A 23,706-nucleotide genomic window follows, 5' to 3' on the forward strand; every position below is an offset into this window, starting at 1 on the left:
CTATATATACATCTATCAATACTCTATACCTTTTCCCTTTTATGGCTTGCAAAATTTGTAAGTCCTTACTCTAGGCCCTTACTTCATCCATGATGCTAAAGTCCTCCTTCAAAATTGCCACCATTTTATTCACATTCTCCTGTGCAGCATGTAGTAACTTCAGGTTCCCCTAGATTATCAGAATTTCCTTCTCTTCAAACTTTCTTGCCACTATTGACAAGCTTTCAAAAATGGATCTACATGTATAGCCACCCCTTCTCTAAGTATGGTATTCAATGTCTCCTTGGGGTGCTTAGGATTAAGAGGACCAACCACTTTGGCCAAATATCCTCTTAGGATCTTGTTCTGCCTTTAAAGTGTTCAAAGTTTGACCTTTTCCTACTCCATGCTCCTGAAGAATTCTTTGATTCCCATAGTCACCATCAATCGGGTTATATCCCATGTAGGTTTTCCTAGCATAACCTCTTTGAGTCGATAATCTTGGGGACCAATGCTTTCTACATCTGTGTCTTTAGGAGGAATGGCCACTTGTGTAAACAACTCCTAGTCTCATGTATTGTTGACAAATGCCAATGTTATTGCTTCATGTAATAGGGACTCAGGCTTATTCAAAATCTCAGCAATCTAAAAAATGTCCTCCTCATCAATGTAGAATTGAGGTATGGTACTCCTCCTTATTTCTTTCCAAAGTCATCTTGGGATGTGCTCAGCTAAAGACCTGCCTCTCGAGGATAAAGGAGTATGCTTTGCTACCTCCTTCCCATTTTCACTCCTCCTTGGAGTACTTTCCCTTTGTGCAGGCTCTTCTTCTATCAACTCTATTTTAGTGGACCCTATAGCTTGCACCTTAGTGTCTTGGGAAGGTGGTTGAGAATACTCCACCATTTGTCTCTCCTTTGACACTTCATTGGTAGCCATTTGTTTAGGTTCCTACTCTTGTGATGGTTCTTTTTGAACTTGTTCCTCTTTTGAACTCTGGGGTAGAGGAGTAACTGAGCCTTTATGTACCACAGTGACTTGTGGTGGAGATGAGGGGAGTAAGATCAGGACCATGTGAGTCTAGTGGCATCTACGTCTAGTCTTCTTGTTGGGGTTGACCTTAGGGGTATCCCTGATCTTATCCCCAATAGCTTTGTTCTGACAGGCATAAAATCAAAATCTAACATTTTGAAAATGTCATCACCCTCTTCACTATGCTCATCCACCCACTATTGTACTTCATCTTTCGAAGAAGAGACTTCCAAGGGTCCTACTGGTGTGGATGGCAATATGCCTGTGGTACTCCTTCTCCTTTCTTGCTCTATGGCTCTAGCTAGCCAAGTTCTTCTCTACAAGGGCACTTATTCCTCTTTATCTATTTCCTCTTCTTCCTTCTCTTCCCCTTCTAGAATGGTCTTGAGAATAAATAGAAAAGGTACCATTCTCTTAGTCACCCTTTGCCTCTTCTTCATTCAAATCTTAATCTTCTTTTGTTTCGTAGAGGTAGAAGGGGATGCTAGCTCTTCTTATGAAGGAGGAATAGAAACTTGTTGACTCTCTCCCTCTTCTAATTGACTGGGCACAAAGGGAGCGAATTGAGGGTCATCCTGGACTTGAGAAGCTCTAGTATCCTAGGACCCTTGTACACTCTCTTCCTACTACTAGAGAGGTGCTTATGCTTCACCCTATTCATTTTGAATCGTTAAAAGGGAGTTCCTCCTTTTTTTCTTTCCTTTCCTCCCTGGAGGATGATAGCATCTAATCAGGTAGTCAAGTTGGTATATTGCCTCTGGCCTGATGGGAAACTAGGCCACAAAGGTAGGAATTGTAACTTTCTTCCCTCTACCTTTCTCTGGGTAGGCTTGAGCATGAAAGATCATGGTGGTAGGTATTGGATCAATTTGAAAAGGCTTCTTGATCCAATCTTTTGTCATTTTGATGACATGCCTTGCCTGATGATTAATATCATCAACCTCCTCCTTGTCAACCTCAAAATTCATGATGGATCTCTCTTCAATTTCGTCTGAGTTGAACAGGAGGTCTAGTAGCTCCTGTGAATCTTGTTGCCTTATTTCCTCTGGAATGTTTAGTTTGAGAGCCTTCCCAACCAAATACAAAGTCATCCTAAAATAGTCCCTTATATGGACATCATAGTCATTTGTTGCATTCATCCAATGGTCTTTAACAACATCTTCATGGTGGAACTCTTTACCGGTAAAATTCTCCACTTTGCCAATATTATCAAAATGGGGCTAGGGAGAGTTGTATTCTTCTAAGGAATATCTTGCTTCTATTTCACTTGGTATGGTCCTATGACCAAGGGCCATGTCCAACATGGTCTCCTCTACCTCTTGACCCTATTATAGGTAGACTCAATCTATCGTGCAATCTCTAGCAGAACTAGTTTGTCACTTGGATATCTGGGGAGCTTCTTAGGGTTGACAGATGCACTAGCTACCCACAGATATGTGAATGTTTAAAACTAGATGTAATAGGCCCCTAGAGCTATTGTCTATGCTATTGTCCCATCAGATAACCTCTTTTCATAATCACCTTCTATGAATCAGATGACTGCACAGATAAATGCATCATTCATGATTCTATACCCCTTTCTTTATGCTAAGAGCTTCTTCCCCACCAATTGAGGGTAGACAATGTAGGGCTAGGCATTAGGATCTTGCATATTGCCTCTTTTCTACAAATCGGGGTAGTTTTTCACCCTTGCTACAAGCAGATATACCATGTAAGTTCGTCAAATAGAACTTCTTCTTGTCTTTAACTAATGCCAATTTCTTACAAAAAATTTCATTTAGTGTGGTGGCTGAGTCTAGTAGAATGCTTGTCATGTTGATTGTTTCAATGAAATTGACCATGAAAGCATTGAGGTGGCCAGCTGCTAGTAGACCCATGACTTTTCTTAGAAGAATGATAGAATAAACAATATCCTCCTTCATATATCCCCTAGTCATGTACACCTTTCCTGTGACCCTACCCAGAGGAGTCTTCTCAATGAGGTAGAAGGATTGGATGATTTTTGTCACCTCTTTATGGTGTTCCCTATACCATCTCTCTGCTGCTTCATAGGAGAGTCTTATGAACTGATCCACCCTTGGGAAATGAAAGACCCTTTCAATATTGTCAGGTCGTAAGTTCAATATGACTTCCCTATCACACTCTTAACCACTCTCTCTTTAGGAACAAAATGTTGTGCCGGTCTCATGATCAACTATGCTGACTGTAATGATATTGGATGCGAAGCTACACTCACCAACATAGATCAAATCAAAGAGGATACCAGGGAAGATCTCTTAGTTGGTTTATTGCAGATTTTGAGGAACTCTCCCAAGTCAATATGTCCCAAATCAATGTCTTTGATTTTTGCATAGTCACCTTGGAACCTAGACTTTGATGGCATGCCTTAGAACTTGAACACAATGGGCTTAGGTGTCATTTTCTCTCCAAATGTGGATGCCATTATATCTGTACAAAACACAAAAGAAATTTATTAGTTCAAAATAAAAACTTTTTAAAAAAATAAAAAATGCAAAAGCATTCAATTCCTCTTCAACTACTTATAAATGAAAACTAAAAAATGAAAATAAGGTGTGTGTTTATTTATTTATTATTTATTATTTATATTTTTGTTATTATTTATATTTTAAATTTTTTTAGGGTTTTAAATGGGTGGAGCGGTAGTGAGGCGTGCGTACAACAAGGTAAGCAGTAGCACATACTGCGAGGTTTTGCACAACACGTGCAATGTTGCATGGCACATAGTGGAGGGTTTTGCATAGTGTTGTGCGGTGGAGATTTTTGCGTAGCATGCACAATGTTGTATGGTGCACAATAGTGTGCGATGGATGCATGGCGCATAGAGTGAGTTTTGCATGACACAAAGTGGTGAGGTGGTGTGCAATTATGTAGTGTGCATGTAGATATATAGTACATGTGGTGGGAAGTGAGGTGCACAATACTCAAAGTGGAAGAGTGGCATAAGAGCATGTGATACATGAGGGTAACAACATAGAGTGCATACTATGGCATTCACACATGTTGTGTAGTGCATGGGAGCACCAGAGTGTCATGGTGAGTGTTACGCAAGAGAGTGGCTGAACGTGATGTCATGCATGTAGATGTGGTGTGCAGGAGGTGCACAGCAGCACAATGCATGATATCATAGAGGTGATTTGCATGGTGCAAAGGAGTCATGGTGCATGTGTGGATATGCACAGAATGAGAGGCATTTTTGGGGCACACCTACTTTGGTATGGAGGTGCACAAAAACTTCATAGTGGAAGGTGAATTCATGGAGTGTGCTCAAAAACTTCTTGGAAAATGAAGTGAAGAGGAGTGGGGTAAAGTGGGGTTTATATAACCTCCTCCCTTTGGTGGGGCGCAGTTGCAACCCTGTGCATCACCAAAGCACAAGAGCATTTAATTATTATTATTATTTTTTTGAAATTTAATAAATTTTTATATTTTTCAAAATTTTATATATTTTTTTGATTTTTCAATTTTTACTTTTTCAACTCTTTGAATTTTCTCGGATCTTGAATTGTGAGTCTGGGGATCCAAAAAATGTAGGGGGTCCACATTCCTAGTAGGGAATGTGGCATGTATTGTGGAACCACAACAAATAGCCCTGAAAAGAGGAAGAAATAACAAAGGTATTTCTTCACTAGAAAACATTCTATTGATGTGCATCAAACACCAACAAAATTTTGAACGCATTAAGCATAGTTTGAATGATTTCATAGTCAAGGTCTAGGATCAAAAACCTTCAAGCTTAGTGTGTGATTCATGTATTCATTCCCTTCAACATCTTAGGCTGCAGTCTTATCTAAGTTTTCCAACAACAATGAGACAATATTCAACTCTTAATTGTCCATCCATTTGGAATCTTCATGAAGGTTGTTTATCAATCGCCTGCTTGACCAAATGAGAGAATCAGTTCAAGGCTCTTAGCTGGCTATCACTTTCTTTTAATTACCTGGAATTTTTTTAAGAATCGCTCCATGTAGCTTGTAATGTCACTACTTGATGAAGCACTTTTTTAGTACAAAGATACTTCACTTTGAAATTGTATCCTTTTTCCATTTTAGATCTTTTGAATCCTTCAATCTTAACATTGTCATTTTTTATTTTTGTTTTATTTTTTGTATCCTGACTATGCTTAGACTGTGTAGCCAAGATATTAGTGTTGTTTCTTGGATTCAATATTTAGTGAATCTCCCTTGCATTCCGCTTTTAGAACTTTGAGAAACTCTCTGACACCAAACAATAATCTTAGCAACCCTTCGAGTATACCCCTCCCGTTTGAACCAATTAGAGTTTGAATCATCCCTTGTTGTCTTCAACCTTAATTCAATAATAGCTAAGATGAACATTTCTTACGTTTGTAAAGTGTTAAGAGCTCATAGGTTTAGAACCCTGAATTTAAGACTGAAAGTCCCCTTATTTCCACAAGCAACGTATGTAGCTCAGTTGGTATAAGACACACAATCATCCAAATATTTTGACAAAGAAATATCTCTTCCTAAAATCAGAACCAAAGAGTGGTTAGTGAAATATCTCAAGATAAAATCTCAAGTGCACCTTACCCCTTAGGACTAGACACAACTTAGAAATTAAATAGGCAACTAAAAGTAAACACACAACTTGAAAAGAAAACACACTTGCATAAAATAAATGCATTTGCAAAAATAAAACCTAACTAGTTGCAGAAATAGAATCTAACTAAATGTAGAAATAAAACCTAAATAATTTGTTTTTGTTTTTTTTAGGCCTCAAAATAATGTTTTAGAAATTTCCCATTTACTAGTAAGGGAAGAGATTTCCCCTGTAAGGAACTAAGCCTAAAAGTGTTTTCTTCAAGGATTTCCATGATTTGATAAGGACTAGTCCACAAGCATTGAAACTTGGTATGGATGCCTAGTTTTTCTTTCACCTTATCCCAAAGTAGAACAAGGTCAAAAATCTTGAAGGATTTTATCATGGCTCTCTTATCAAACCACCTCTTCATGAAAACTTGATGTTTAGCCATGTGCTCCAATGTAGCTATGCATTTTTCATCCATCTCCAGAAGATTCATCAATCTGATTTGTACTTTGTCAACATCTTAAGCATATCCACTCATAAACTTTAGAACAAGAATTTTGAGGTCGAGTGGAAATACTAGTTATTGTCCATAGATAAGAAAATATGGAGAAGTCCCATATTTCAATTGTGTATGCCAGTCTCTAGGGTTCTCTTTCAACAATTGCTTTATTACCATGATCAATTTCTTGTTTGTAGATTTTGCTACCCCATCTCCTTATGGGTAGTAATTGGAAAAGAATTTGATAATAACTTTGTTCTCAAATGCCCATTGAGTCAAAAATATTGATGAGAAAGTAGATCCGTTGTCGCATACAATGGTGAATGAAATTCTAAATTTGGTAGCAATATGTTCTTGCAATAAGTCTATCACCACCTTAGCAGTGCAATTCTTGAAAATTTCTACTTTTTTCCATCTCATGCAATAGTTAGTGGCTGTAAGAATATAGGTGTGTCTATTTGATGATGGTGGGTTAATTCAACCAATGAAATCTAGCCCCCACTTTGAGAAAGGGTGTATCTCATACAGAGGCTATAGTGGCATCGCCAAGTGTCTTTCTTTGTTAGCACTTGTTTGAAAAACATGACAAGAGCACATGTGCTCAAAAGTGTCCTTAAACAATATGTGCCAAAAATATTCTGACCTTAAAATCATATGCGTTGTTGCTTATGCCGCCCTATACCATACTTGTCATGAAATTGTTCCAAGACTTCCTTTGCTTCTTCACGTCCAAGAATTTTAAGTAGATCCCTTCATAGTTCCTTTTATATAGCTTGTTATCTTGTAGCATATAGGACTCACACTTCATTTTAAGTCCTTTGCATTGTGAGCTATTCATCCAACTTGGGCATTGATGCTACAAGAGGTAGTACACAATATCCTGGTACCATATATCCATCAACACACCTTGGCCAATATCAACTTGAGATACTATCATGTTCTTCCAATCTTCATCATCCATTTCTTTCTCAAACTTAAATTTCTTTTCATCACCAATCTGGTTATTAGCTATCATCCTTGAAATATCACCATCCATTTACCTCACCTTTCACCAAGTTCATTTTGCATCAACAATGTCTTTATTGCTAGGTCAAGTACAATAGCATACACCTTACTTCTTGAAATGTAATGGTAGAATTTATTTACTACTTTAACCAAGGCAAAAGACTATTTTTTGAGGTTGGAATAATTCAACTCAACATTCCTTAGTGGGCAACTCATAAAAGCAATAGGTCTCTCATCTTCCTTCTCCTTCTTTTGGGTTAAGACCCCTATGCATGAATACGCTGAAGCAAAAGAATATATTTTAAAGGTAAGGTTGTAATCCATACTTACCAATAATGGGGTTGTGGAAATGGCTACCTTAATATCCTTGAATGATTTCTTAACTTCAAGAACCCATTCTGTTTTAGCTCCCTTCTTGAGAAAATTATTGAGAGGATGCACAATCTTTGCAAATCCACTTATGAATTTACAAACAAAATTTATCTTTCCAAAGAATGATTTGAGTTCCTTCCAACTATTTGGGGGTGATAACTTCAAGATGGCTTCAACTCTATCAAGATCTATGGATATGCCAACTTTGGAAATGATATGACCTAGGAGTTCTCCCTTAGTGACCCCAAATGAACACTTCTTGGGATTGAGAGATATGTCATATTTACGACACCTATTGAACACTTGTCTTAGGTCAAAAATGTGAGTAGTTCAATCCTTTGAAAACATGGTCAATTCATCCTCATAGATAACTATATATCTATTAATCAATCCCTTAAATGCTTCATCCATGGCTCACTAAAATGTAGTTCCCTCATTAATCAATCCAAATGGCATTCTTCTATGTGCAAAGGTTCCCCATTTGGTTGTAAATGTAGTCTTTAATCTTTCTTCCACTTCTACCCTTACCTAATTGTAACTAGAGTATCCATCCAAGAAAGACATCATTTTTGAACTATTCACAATTTATAAGACTTCATCCAGTGAGGGAAATGGGTAATTGTCCTTCTGAGATGCCAAGTTTAGATTGCAAAAATCTACACAAAGTTGCATCTCTCTTGTCTTCTTTCATATAGGAACTACATTTTCCACCCATGTGGAGTGATGCATAGGGAAGATAATCTTCGTGTCCAACAATTTCTTAACTTCTTTCATTAGAAGAGACTCAAGGATAGGATTGACGGGTCTTTTCCTTTGTCAGAAGTGTTTGGCATCTAGTTTGAGGGGAATGTCATGCGTAATGATCCAAGGGTCATACATCTTTAGATATTCATAGCTCCAAGTGATGACATCCTTGTATTTCGTGAGTAATTTGAGAATGTCTTCCCTTTCTTGCAAACTACACACTTTCCCAATCCTTATCATCTTGGGATAATCTTTCATTCCTTAATTCTATGAATCACATTTGTCAATTCCCTTTTCTTCAAGAATTCTTTTTTTGAGCACCAATTCATCATGATCAAAGATATGTTCTAATTCAACCATTCCCTTTGGGATAGTATTGGTTTTTAGGTTCAAAATTCCATCTTTGTCTTGGATTTCCATATTGTCAGGTTCATCTTCTAGGGTGTCATCTATTTCTTGTCCCTTAAGGTGACCATTGCACATAATAAACTCTAGTATATGTTGATCATCCTGAAAAAATTGGAAGTTCATGATATTATTAGGAATAGATGGAGCAAAAACCAATTCAACTGAAAAGCATTTTAATTTTGTTCCTTCAACTAGCTGTAATGTGCTTGCTAAAATAGCAAGGGTGTCAGCTACCATGTTTTTCCTTCTTGGAATGGACTTTATGTTTAAATATTTGGAAGTCATCTAATAGATCCCATACCCTTTTTATATAGGCAATCAATCTCTTATTGTTGCAAGAATACAATGATTTTACAAATCGAATAACCAATTGAGAATCTTCTTCAACGATGAGAGTTGTAAATCCTTTCTTAAGTGCAAAGAGAAGTCCTCAAATTAAGGCTTCGTACTCTACAACATTATTAGTGCATCTAAATTTCAATTGGTATGCAATGTAGAAATATTTACCTTTTGGACCAACTAACTCAATACCCACACTAGCTCCTAATTTGCACTTGGAACTATCAAAATGAAGCATCCAAATTGGGCTTTCCTTGGGTTTTCTAACCTTGTGCTTGTTTGTTCTCAATTTTTGTTTTATCTAATCTTTAAAGAATTTTTTCTTAGGAACCCATTGTAATTTTTTGAGAGGTGGACTTGATGATTCTCCGTTGTGAATCCTTGATAGAGGAGGTGTGTGCTTTTCTTGTTTATCTTGAATTTCCCCTATCAGTTCTTGAATTTCTTCAACTTGGGGCAGAGGAAAATCAACCACTAAAGTCCATCCCTAGCCTTTTATGTACCTTCTTCTTATTTGTACTTTGATCATTCCAAGTGGAGGAGAAGACAAACATCCACTATCTAAACAGGTATCACTATATGATGCATTCAAATATTCGGTTTCCCCTTCAACCTCTTCAACAACATTAGATGCATTTGTAGGCCTTTGGTTTTCTGCAAGTTCATTTTGTGGATCCTCAACTTTCTCTACTTTGACCATTTGTGTAAATACCTTAGCAACTAGTTCTTGACATGATGAACATTTGAAATTTGAATGGCTAACTTTATGGAATTGATAAAATCCTAGAAGGAGGAGAATATTGGGATCAACCTCTTCTCCTAGACATTGTAGATTAGCCATCATATGGTCTATGAATTGTGTTATGACCATTACAACCTCATCTTTTGGGGCTGAAATTATGGAGTCGATATCTTGATCGTTTGATTTTCCAGTTGACATAGTATCAAAAACCATGACCTTGTAGGAGACTAGATCTATTTGTAAGAAGGCTACCTCATTAGGGACATTGTAATCATTGATCATCTTTTTTAACTTGGGCTCTACATCTATCTTGATTTGATTGTTCAAACCTTTCCATGGAAACCAAAGCTGGGTGAAATCTATGGAAAACCATCCTCTTAGGCATTTTGTCCATTCTCTACTAAGGAGTAATCCATAGGTCTTTGGGATATCAACCACATGTATATCAATGATGTCTTGAATTCAGGGGTTGACTATCAACTATATCTACACATCCTTTTTGTCCAAGTGTATCACTACTCGGTTGGTAGGTTGAGGGGTGACCCCTAGCTTTTGTGCTATGGATAATGACATGACATTGCACAAAGTCCTAAATACATAAGACAATTGTGAAGATTCTTCCTATTTATCCTAATACTAAGAAAAAATGGGGGTACCTCTATCTTTAAACATGGTGGGCAATGCCTTCGCAGCATTAACTTGTTGCAACACCATCTTTTGAGGGGTAGTATTCACATTGTGGGAAATATTTGTATGGTCGAGGGTCTTCATGAGTGCTTCTCATTGTTGTGGACAATTTTGCAACATGTCAAACATAGACATATTGGCCTTTGTTCATTTCAAGTCCTCCACCACACTGTATCTTTCAGTAGACCAAGAAAGATTTTTCAATATTGTTGGTACATTAACTTAGTTCTAATTTTTTTGTCCTCCACTTGGCCGTTTAACCAACATTGGGTTGTTGCTTGCCCTTTCGTTTGGAGGTGTTGGTTGTAGTGCCAGAGAAATTCCATCTGTTAGAGGTTCCTTTCTACTTCTCAAGTTGTACATATTTTTACTGTCACCACAAAAGGTGAACATCTCTTCTTGCTAAAGGTTAGGCTCTTGGCTGAATGGAAATGAAAATTCTTCATTGATCGGCTATTCTACCTACAACTGTTGTGTGGGGTCATAGGATTCCAACAACATAGTGTTAAATTGCAAAGGAGTAGAATTGTCATTTTCTTGAGGGTTTTCAGCTACCTCTTGATTTCCATTTTAGTATGAACCATTTTTGTTGGGTTTACTATGACCATCATCATACTAATTGATATCTAGGTTGATTAGGAATTTCGGGAGCAAAATGCTGATTTTAGTGCTAGAAGGGTTGTTAGGCAGGCCTAGAAGGGCTATAGTGGAAGAATGGTGAAAGATGAATGTATAGGAGTGAATGGGGAGTTGTAACATCAAAAATTTACCATGTTAAGATGATCTAAGGTGTTAGGATCAGGGTATAAATTTTGGCTTACATTTTGGTGTGTTGGAGGCACTAGGTACACTAGGTGGATTAGAATAGAGTTGGTGAAATAAGAGATTGGAACAAGGAAGTGGGAAGGTGAACTAGTGTAGAATGGTTGTGGGAGTGACTTACAAAGTTAGAGAACTGCATTTGATCTTTGAGTAGGACTGATTCCTTGGGTTGATTCCAAGATACTTGTTGAATACTTGAGTTGAGTTAGGCCTACTTAGGGTGATAGTGGAGGGCTCTACATCAAGAATATATACCACTATTATTACAAGTATCAAAAGTTTTAAGTTGGACAGTCAGGTAGATGATATTTGATCCCTCAAGGGCTCAAAGTTTGAGAATTTGTTTCAGAAAGACAAAGTTGAAATGGCATTGCAAGTGAAAGGTTAACTTTGTAGATATATACATGACATCTAATTATACAATTAGAAATGTTCCCGAGCATGAGTTGAAATAGTTTACCCAAATGACTATTTAACACTTTTAGCCCACGAAGTGTGATGTTTAAGCCACCCATAATGGGAGAGATGTATCTAACCATTCGGATACTATCACCAGCTACAAAAAAGAAACCATAAGTCCATCTTAACCTAACTAATAAAAAATTCAGACTATTACTATCACTACCAAAGCCATAATTTATCTTTCCCTATATTAATCAATAGAAAAATATTAGCTTGACAATATCACCATAACTAACCAAGAACTTATACAAAAAATAATTAAAAACCTATAGCAAATCATTTGAATTTAGTTATAATCATGTCTAACTATAGTACCATTATATAATTATCTATCTCACTATATCTGAAGGAAAAAATATTAAACATAATAATATGCATACCTAGATTGTCCACAACAAATTTGATGGCAACCTAGCCATTAACAGGAACATCATTAGTATTTTTTTGGAGAGGGCCAACCAAATTGAACTTCAGAGGATCTAATGTAGGGGCACCAAGGACCAACAACCAATTCATGAAGCCATTTAAGGTAACAAGAAGACTATAAAGACTTAGGAGTTAGCTAATGAAGATTAGAGGTTCAAAGAGGTTAAAGGGATCTTAAACAATGTAAATCCAATAAATTATAGTATATTGGAACCTTTGATGTTTTAATGCCATGCAATGGCATTCAAATAAATAGGTTTCAATGATATGTTTTAAGGGTCAAATTGGATGTAATAAAGACCATTAGTGTACAATGGTGTTTTTCTATAGTTAGGAGTATAGGAATGATGAGATTTAGTCTCCTAGGTGATTGGAAACCTTTGGAGTTCTTAAGTTCCAACTTAATAAGGTTTTTCAAGCATTTTTCTTGTTTAAATTTTAAATATTCAAACTCAAATGACTAGTTAGCCATTTAGAGTGGAAACTAGTATTTTAATATTTAAACATCCAACCAATCCCTTTAACTAGTTTATGATGATTGGGGAAGTTAAAATGAAGTTATATGCATCTATTTTGAAGTCATGTACGACATACTTTGATACTTGGAGTGTACGAACAACAACAGTCATTCAATGAAATACAAGTCTTAATTTTGCAATCCATTGTTTTTACATCATGGAAAGGTTCAATACCTATGGTTTTGTTTTTCAAACTTTGAATGAAGTAGCAAGCAATCTCAATTCATTCATTTTATTGTGAATTCCTTATGAGTTATTTTCAAGTCTAATTTCATGTGTTAGGGACTGGTGAAAATCTGTGACTGTAATTGAGATCCATTCAATACTTTGAATCTGCATTATATCCTTCATGTAATCAATTGGAGTAATTTTTTTAAAGTTGAAAAAAGTTATTATAATATTTCATTTTCATGTTGGAGTGGTTTGGAAGTCATTTGGGCATGACTATACCCTCTTAGGTTGCACCATAGATTAGGAAGTTTAGATTTTGTTCTCCATTTTATAGTTTTTTTTGTATTTAGTAACATTTCCATGAACCCAAAGGCCTAGAACCCATGGAATAAGGGAGACTAACCATGTATCATGAATACTAATTATTATATTTGTAGATATTTTGAAGAGGTATGTGATTACTAGCAAGAATAGTGTGTTCCTTAAGGATTTTGGTGGCTAGGTAGTAGTAGTGAGAGATCGAGATTCATAGCATGGAATTTTTATGATTTGAATAAACTTATTTTTTTTTACTAACGGCGAATCAACCACCAAATAGGTCTAGAAGTGTGTGGAGAAGGGAGATTGGAGAAACCCTCAAATCAAGCATTTAAAGGTATCATTTTGGGGCTTTTTATGTTACCAGGAGTTTGGATCTAATTCCTCTTAGAATTAGGGTTTTGGTAACATATTGAGACACTTATTAAAGTTTGGAGTCTTGGGGGTACAAGTAACTAGGTTTTGCTTTGTTAATTCACCCTATTTTGGTGCATTTTGGGGTCACATAGTGAGGACAATCATACTTGGTCCAAAAGAGTCTATGGAGATCTTGTAGTATTTTTTTTTAGGAGAAAAAGGGTACAAAATATACCATTTTTTTATCCCATCCTTTGGGAAATTTTTGTGGTTGACGACAAAAAGGGCTAAATGTTGATTTTTTAGGCCTCTAAGATTGTTTAGTGACTTTTTGCTATAGTGAGTGGAAGATAAGTCTAGAAACCTCCAAACCACCTCACTCCATCCTTATATACATTAAAATCTTAAAATACATCATTAGTTCTCATTGTGAAGATTCTTGGTTGGGTGGAGTCTTAAAAAGCCATTGTGCACCTTTGGGAAAAGAGTGGGTTTCTAAGCCAAATTGGAAAACTTGGTAAATAAGATCCAATACTCTAACCTTTGCACCAAGATCCCTACATAGATCATAATTTCTCCTAATCTTTCTTTAGATATTCATACCTATACCATAGAGTAGCATCCCATCATTCTAGACCTACAATGAATGAAATCAATTGATTAATGAAGGTATGTTAGTTTGAGTTCACTTGGTTTCAAGAATACTTTAATATTCTTTGCTTAACAAGGCAAATCATATGAAGGTTGAATCTAATTTGGCCTCAACACCTACCCTAACATCAATCTAAATTCCCCATTATCATCTAATTACATACTTCATTCATTCATTCATCCATTTATGAGCTATAACATTCAATCAATGCAATCACTTAAAATTCATTAATATAATATAAAATTCATTAATACACAATATTGATAAGTACTTCATTAACATATATAAGTATTCATTAACATGACATAAAATTCAATATTAATATGCAACATTCATAGATAATTACTTAAAACAACATTCTTTCATTATCCAACAAGGTTCATCAAAGATCATTTCTTCTTTTTGTTTTTCTTAGCTTTCTTAAGGTAAAGGCTAATAGTAGCATCAATATCTTCCTCATTCTCCTCCTCTTGTGGCACATTTAATGTCAAATTATGATGCCTCCTCTTGTTTTGAAGAGTAGGAGGCTGCTGCACTAAAGGGAACTCTATTGCAATAACAAGTAAAAGGGTTAAACTGGCATACTCTTTTTCTTTTTTTAACTATTATAAATATTTAATTAACCAGTAGAACATAACATGCATTTTTCTTACCTAACAATGTCACATCATGTACAATAAAATCTACTGCCACCTCAACATGCTAAAAACTTGGAACATGCTCCACTCCTTCACCATGATGTTCAACATCCTCTAAAATATTTGAAAAAAGGTTACATGTCAAATTGCAATTGAAGATATTAAATCGTATTCATAATTGCATAATTATTTTCCAATAGAAAATATATACCTCCACCACTATAATGCACATCATGGCCTTCATCACATGCAGGTTTTGTGATAGGATATGAAGGTTGTGGTGAAATATTATGTGCATTGTTATGCAATCAATTTATGTTGGAAACTAACACCAAAAAATATTTTTTTCAACTATTCAATTTGATTTACTTTTCATTTGACCAATTTATGTTAGTGTAAATAATTAATTATTATTTAAAATTCACTTAAGTTTACTTAGGTTAAATACATTATTTTATTAGTTGTCATGTAGACACCTAGGAGTATGCATACTCATATGAGCTGTCTTGTTCACAACACACGAGTTAGCAAGTCTAATTTAGCACGTGGTGTCTACAACATCTTTTTATGTGATATGCCTATGTAAGCTTATCCCCTCATGATTGTACAAACTCCTATGCTCAATGGAGGATAATCCACTCTTGGTGGACATGTGCATAGTTGTGAGGCTTATCATTTTGCTAACTCCTAGTCATTTTAGAGGCCTTTATATGCAGGCACTTCTAGTGTACTTGTACATTAATTCATTTTCATATTTTCATTATGATCATACATCATTTGGTCCATATTGTGCTTTTTTCTTGAACTTCTTAATCTTGGTGTCTTTTTTCCCTAAGGAAAATTCTTACATGGTATCAGAGCCATAGGAGCATCATTTCATAACAATTGGAGACCTTTTTTTGCTTCACCTCTTGGAGGACTTTGATTTAGATCTAGAGTATCTGCAGCTATTGGGAGCATCTAGAGCCAAAGCGAACCTCACCATTATGTCTGAAGCATAGATTCAATAAATTTTGACTATAAATTTGCCTACCCTAGGCTATAGTCAAAATTGAGGCAAATTTTTTTTGCAAACCAGAACCCGAAGGCCTAATTTGTGGAATTTGGTATGATCTTTTAGATTTGTGAATTTAATTTTCAAATTTGCATATTTTAATTGCATATTTGCAATTTCTCTACAATTACTCTTTGGATTTGTATTATTTTTCTGAAAATTTCTAGAAAAAATTTGGCCTATTAGGCCTATAGAGAGCATTTATTGCAGGGAACTAAGTAATCAATTCCTAGCGTTCGTGGCTGGAACTTCCTCATAATTTAACAAATTCACATCAAAAAATAGCAAAGCAAACTATGACAGTCACATTCTAGCTTATCCAAGAACACATGATGAATCACATAATGCAAGCTCGAAGACCACTTCAATCCCTACAGTCTACAGTTTTATTTACTAGAGCATTCACATATAGGGTGTATGTGGGACTAAAGTCCCACACACCACCCATCAAAAACCCTCCCATTGGCCATCCTTTCCCACCAATGGCTTCAAATTCCAATGACTGTTGAACTTCCTCCTACCATGTCCACTCCATGCAGTGTCTACATTAGTTGCCATGTCCCGCTACATAGACAACTACTCCATTAGCATGAACAGACACGTCAGCTAACATCTCAGCTTGCCACATCACCATCATATGCCAAATCTACATTCATACCTACCACATCATCAGTACGGACTTGACACATTAGTCGTATGGCCTGCCATGTCAGCTAGGTGTGCTTTTTTGCTGACATCATCTTTTTTACAGTCTTAAATTTGATGGTTGTTTGACCATCACCAGTAGGCCAAATTGTACTACTACGATGATTGTTTGGATGTTAAATTTAACCTCTCAATTTTTTGAGCCAACCCCTCACCATATGTAGTTTTAATTTGGTAGTCCGACTTCAGAAGGCCATATCTTAGTCATCCAGACACCAAGTAATTTTTTTTATTTTGGCTAGGATTTCTTGATTTTTTAGCTGTGCTATTATTTTTTGGTATGGTGCATGGATTTGTCAAAAAATTTAGTTTTTGGTGACTATACCTATCCAATCTTACATTTTTCAACTTCAAATGCTCTATATGGGCTCATTTGGACACATTTTCATGTTTCATTTTCTTTGAAAGTGCATAATGTTTTGTCTACTTTCCAGATCTGCAATCAAATTATAGGCTTGTGTGGATAGAAATACTAGATTTAGAAATAGGTCCTTTTTTGCATTGTAATGCTTTGATCAAACTTCAAAGTTTTTGTACATCTTAGCTATAATGCTTAGTTTGAGATTTGAACTCCAAGAGCAGGTTGTAAATAGAAAAATCAAAAGTCCACTAAGGCCTCAATTGGCAAGTGGCTTATTGTAAACACACTAAGTATAAAGTGCCAAAGTCACTCATTCAAGGAGGTGGGGGGGTTCATTAATTGTTTTTTCATTTCAGGGGGTGCATATAGTTATTGATCTCATGGATTCATCTCACAAGTGTAAGTTTGGCTTAAAATTAAAGTTGACAAAAAGGAACTATCACAAATGGAGTGCTTTGATGATTGACCATCTAAGAGAGCATAAGGAAGTATTTCCTTTTCTATGTTCCAAAGAACTACCCTCTTACACTAATCTGACACCTATTTGCATAATTGTGCAAGCCATGTGTTCCAATATTAGTTATGATTGTTTTGATATCCTTAGAAAGGTCAGTGAACCTTATGATCTTTGGATGACCCTTTGGAAAGAATATGGAGATCCAATAGTTCCTCCATTCCTAGAGGACATTCTACCTCCTGTAACTCCAATTATGGTACCTTCAACTTTAGTTGAGATCCTACCTCTTGATGCTCCTGTTGCCTTTACTGATCTAGTTCCAGCCACAGATGCTCTTGATTCAGTGCAGCAGGAAACACCATGTCTTCCTATTTTCGTTACATGGGATGACTTTCATCCAGACATTGCAGTGTTATTTGTGGAATCTTACATTGAAGATGTGGGAGATATTATTGATGATACACATATTCTCTTTGTTGAGGAGACTTCTTCTTCACTTTTTGTGAGGGAACACTCTAATCCTTAACCACTTGATCTTTCTTTCGAGACTAACATGATTGTGGACACTTCTTTACAATAATTGAAGGACTCTTTTACTTCAGAGGAGACACATCATTCTTTGGAGATTGTATGACAGTTTCCTCAGACATCATATCTTCTAAGGATTCTTCCTACTAGTTGGGGAGCATTCTCTACTACACCTATGGCAGCATTCCTTCCTACAAGGAGGCACATCATTTAGCTTTCATGTTGTAGCTTCTTCAATCATCAAGAAGCTTCTTTTATGGGTGTGCATTCATCATTGAGGGGAGGCTACATTGCTTCTCTTCCCATATCTCCCTATTAGGATGCTTCATTATCTTCAGAGGTTGATTCACTTGCATACATGGACATGCTACCTTTTTTGCCACCTTCTTTTTGGCATCCACTAGATTGGTTCATGGCATCTACATTCATCAAGGAATTGTCAACATATGAGAAGACCTCAGAGGCAACATCCACAACATACTACATATGGATCCCTCTTCCATCTTCCTATCCACAGTGGGAAGCATACTTGCACCTATACTTGGTGTTTTCTCTTCCTAAAGGGAGAAATGTTGTTTGTAGGCATTGGATTCTCTTTTTTCTTCAACCACTCATCATCAAGAGATCCTTCACTAAGAGGGGAATTTCATGGACATATTCTCTATTGTATATGCATGATGTATGTCATAATGGTTGGGGGGGGGGGGGGATCTTGATTACTCCATCCATACATGCATCTTTCTTTATTATACTTATATCTCTTTTTGGGGGAGGGTTTTCCCATGAAGTTTTCCCTCTTTCTCCATTTTTAGAGAGATTGCATTGCATTATATGTAGAGCATTGCATTTGTACATGGGCACCTAACATGGCCTAGTAGTTAGGGCCCATTATGCATTTTCATTATAGCTTTTGTAAGCTTAAGTAAATTTCCCTAAGTTGCACTTGAGGATGGGTGTTAGTATAAATAATTAATTATTATTTACACTTTACTTAAGTTTACTTAGGTAAAATGCATTATTTTATTATTTGTCATGTAGACACCTAGGAGTATGTGTACTCATATGAGTTGTCTTGTTGACAACACAAGAGTTAGCAACTCTAATTTAGCACATGGTGTCTAAAACATAGGAGTTTGCATATTCAACTGAGTTGTCATACAGACAACACAGTTGTTAGCACTCTAATTGAGCACATGGTGTCTACAACATCTTTTTATATGATATACCTATGTAAGCTTATCCTCTCATCATCACACAAACTCTTGTGCTCAATGGAGGATAATCCACTCTTGGTGGACATGTACTTAGTTGTGAGGCTTATCATTTTTCCAACTCCTAGTTATTCTAGAGGCCTTTATATACAAGCACTTCTAGTGTACTTGTAAATTAATTTAGTTTCATATTGTTATTATGATCATACATAATTTGGTCCATATTATGCTTTGTTCTTGAGCTTCTTGATCTTGGTGTCATTTTTCCCTAAGGAAAATTCTTATAATTTACTTGTGTCTCATTTGGTACACCAGATTCTTGGGTATGGCTTTTAGATTCTTAGCATAGGTGTGTAGCCATGACTTTATAGCTTTGAAGGCAATCTTTTTATCTTCATTCGTGGGCTCTATAGTGAATTATGTGCCCTATATTTTTTACTTAATATTGTCAATTTTTCATGTATAATTTGATTAAACAATTTTTTTTGCAACATTATATAAAACTATTTATATGAAATTTCATTGCTGCTACTTACAAGTCGAGACTGAACATTCATATAGCCACTAGAGCAAAGTTTTTGTTGTCTAACCTCTTGTAGTCTCATTTTTGTAGCCTTTGATGTGTCTTGCAATCTATGAAAATTTTGAAATGAGTTAGATTATATATTTACAAAGATCACTAATTAATGCATGATTACATTCTACTTAATTACATGACATACCTTATTTTTCCCTTTTCTGGTTCATTTAATCCTTTATCATGTAGCATTATCTCTTTTGCATCTTTTATTATTTCATTCCACTCTATTGATGGAATCATAGGAGGATGGTTGTACTATGAGTTTTCCTTTAGACCCCTTCTATATTGGTCCATCGAAGTCTTTATATGTTTGGATGCTCTTTTGAGAAGTAGGGTGGTGTCAAAAATGTTTTTTTTCCAAAAAGGTCCTCAAAAGATGTAATGAGCTGATTTTTTAATTCAAGACCCCGATCATTCCACCTTTAAAAATAAATAAAAATTGTTAGATCAATAACTTTAACATACTACAATAAATGGAAGAAAAAAAAAATATTGTAGCAATGATATAAAACTACCTAACTTTTATGTATGGTGGGTCTAAATAGCTTCAATGTTATAACAAGAAGATCATTTCCTACAAAAACATCATTAGGATTATAAGTCCAAAATGAGTTATATATAAGTAAACTACAATTACACTATAAATAATAACAATTTTAAAGCACCTGGAAACTTTCATAATTTTAACAGAAATAGTTTTCTTGTTCAACAATACTATCCCTACAAATGAACCAGTACTAGTCACATGGGTTGCTCTAGGAAATGGTTCAGCTTTAGTAGTAGTGGTCTCTGTCGTTCTATCAATTGAAGGTCTATCTATTAGTGCACAAAATAGGTCCATGAGTATAAAATCCACCCAACAAAAAAATTATGCATGATTGGTGCATTACAAAATATAGCAAAAAAAGGTTTTACCAGTTGTACTTAACATAGTCAAAGATGTTTGCAAGCTCCTCGTTGTCAAAAATGCACTTGGCAATATCAAAGCGATGACCAAAGGAGGCATCCGCACTTCATCATGAGATGAAGAATACATTGTTAGCAAATACATTTGTAGTGGATAAAGATTAAATGGGATACTAGCTAGAAGTATCTAAAAATAAAAGTTAAGTGTTATAATGTTGATAAAAACAAACAATGTTGCACTAATAGGGCCACAATCTTCTATTATTGCTCATATTGTTTCACAATGTCTACAACTGGTGCATTCTTTCTTCTCATAGAATTTTTTTTATATACTTTGGAGCACAAATCAAACCATGATTTTCAAGGATGTCCAAAGGAGCAAGTTACATTGTTAGAAAAGACATTTGCAACATTATTTGTTTTCATTTGCAATGGATAAAGATCAAAGTTAAGTGTTATAATGTTGTAAAGAGAAAGTGTTACTTACATGAAGGTTGTGTGCTACAACCCTCACCATATTGACCACATGGTCTCGCATGTGTCACAAAATTCTATAGAAGAACACATAATATTTTAGATCATGATCCATAAGATACTATAAAATATAAACATCTATTGAACTTTATTATTTCTTAAGATTAGTTACTGCTTACCTTCAAAGAATTGATTTTAAGTCTCAATTCTTGTTTCAATGCCTCTATCTCCTCAGTTATGTTTCTCTTGAGGATAATGTTTAGAATTTCATCATTGTATTTTTGTCTGAGTTTATGAGCCATGAATATGAGGTCTGCACTACACACGATGTCATCTAGAAATGATGGTTGTGTTTTAGATCACATTTGATCTCATATCATTTTTTCTTTTCCCTATCAATAAGTATCAAGTTGTGACATAAATATTAGTAAAATTCCATTAAAATAACTTCAAAGCCATAAAGAAAAGAACATAATAATATGGCATTTGTTTTCTATATAATTTTTACAATTACAAGAATTAAGGTTTACCTTTATTGAAGGTGGTGTATGAGCTAGTAAATCCTCGCATGTGTCTTGTGGTGTATCCATGTTTCCCTATGAAAAAGATTAGTAATTCTTAGAAATCAGCAGGGAAATGAAAGTAATAGACTTACAAAAAAAATTATTAATAAAATAGTAGATTGTATATTGGAGTCAATATTAATTGAAGGAAATTGGTTTAAATGTTATGCTTACTAGTCCCATGATAGGGAATTTTTTGGTATCTACACAATTTAAATTTTAATCTATAAGAAGCTCTTTCCCTGCACTTATTGGTTTTATTGCACATGCAAAAACATGATTTCCCTTGTGTGCCTCAAATATACAATTCGTTCACTTATTACTTGACACATGTCAAAAAATGTTTATAAATCCTACAATATTCCCTATTGCTTTTGGCCTTCCATCAATATACATAGTGATCATTTTCTTTGCATTATATATAATTTGCTGACAATGTGTACCTACACATACTTTTTTATATTACACAATCCACATCCAATTATTGTAATTGTAACAAGGTCCTACATACTATTGGCTATGGGCTAGCATTCCTCGTAGGATTTGCAACATTTCTTAACCACCTCCTATGGTTCTATAACACTATTGGCCATAATGGACATTCATAGGTTGATCTTTTGATGCAATGACAACTTTTTCCTTTCTATCAATTGGTATCAGAGCTTGGTCATAGGTTTGAATCCTTCTGGCCATGGTGAGTGATGCTGGAGGGGGATTGTTGGTAGTAGGCCAACATCCCTCACAACATTCATAACATGGCTTAACTACCTCCTATAGTTCTATGAGACTATTGGTTGTATCAAGCATTAATAGGTCGATCTTTTGATGTAACAGAAACCATGTCATTTCTAACACATATTACATCAATTCAACAACTTTATTGTAACTGACCTTTTATGTCATCCATGAAAAATAGGCCCAAACCACATAATGAAGATGGAGCTATGTGATATATCATTTTGTTAATAGAAATATCAATGTTAACTAGAGGTAGTTACTTGGGTACCTTAAGGGAACCTTCCTATCACTTTTTCTCTCATTATCATAAGAAAATTACCCCCATCAGTAAGAAAAAATTGCATTCATTTATTTAATTTTATTCTAATATTTTGACCTCTATTTGATCTCCCTATTTTAGACCTATTAGATGTGTCACTTTTGTCTTTTATTCGTGCATTTTCCTCACTAAAGAAGATAGATCAAACAATTACCTATTTGGTGATACCTAAAATTCATAAAATGAGAGACATACTAGGACTAAAGTTGATGTTAATGGTAAAGAGAAGATATGCAAATAAAAAATTATATCTATAGGATCTATTGACTTATACCTATCGATCCATGTGATTGTGCGAGATCTTGGTCAAAGGCATTGATTAGCCTACATATGTAAATCATTTATCTTAGGTTAGCCAAAATTTTGGTCTAATTAATATGTATATCTACAAAAATATTGGACGTGTTGTACTTAATATTTATATTTGCATATATAGTTTTGAAAGAAAAATTTGGTCACCTCGCTCAAATTCACCTATATTATAATCAATGAGAAGTTTTCTACTTACAATGATTTATACAATACAAATTATGTAGAAGAAAAAAATCACATGATGTATTCATCGAAATCATTGTATATTTTTTAATTCCTTACCTCTACTTTATGTGTGGTAGCTATGCAATATCATTATATATACTCCATGACCCCATCATATTTGACATTGATCATGACCCCATTATACCCCATCATACTTGATATTGATAATATGTGACTGATAGACATTTTATTGATCATGTCATTGATCATCATCTTCATCCATGCCATCATCATCACTATCATCATAATCACCATCACCATCTTCATTGTCATCATTATCATCTTCATCACCATTATCATGACAATCATCACCTTGATCATCACCATCTTCATTGACATGATCATGATCATGATGATGATCATCATTGTCATCATCACTAGAATCACTAGAATCTTCTTCTTCTTCATCATTGTGTAACAGTCATTTGTGATCATCATTTAATTTGTCTTCTAATTCTTTGGTATCTTCTTCTTCTATCACATTATACTTTATCAGCCTTCCTCTTGGATCATGTCTAACAACAAATGACCAATCC

The sequence above is a fragment of the Cupressus sempervirens genome, chromosome 7, assembly GCF_028749045.1.
Source record: "Cupressus sempervirens isolate cs-2001-9-10 chromosome 7, ASM2874904v1, whole genome shotgun sequence".
NCBI classification, from domain to species: domain Eukaryota; kingdom Viridiplantae; phylum Streptophyta; class Pinopsida; order Cupressales; family Cupressaceae; genus Cupressus; species Cupressus sempervirens.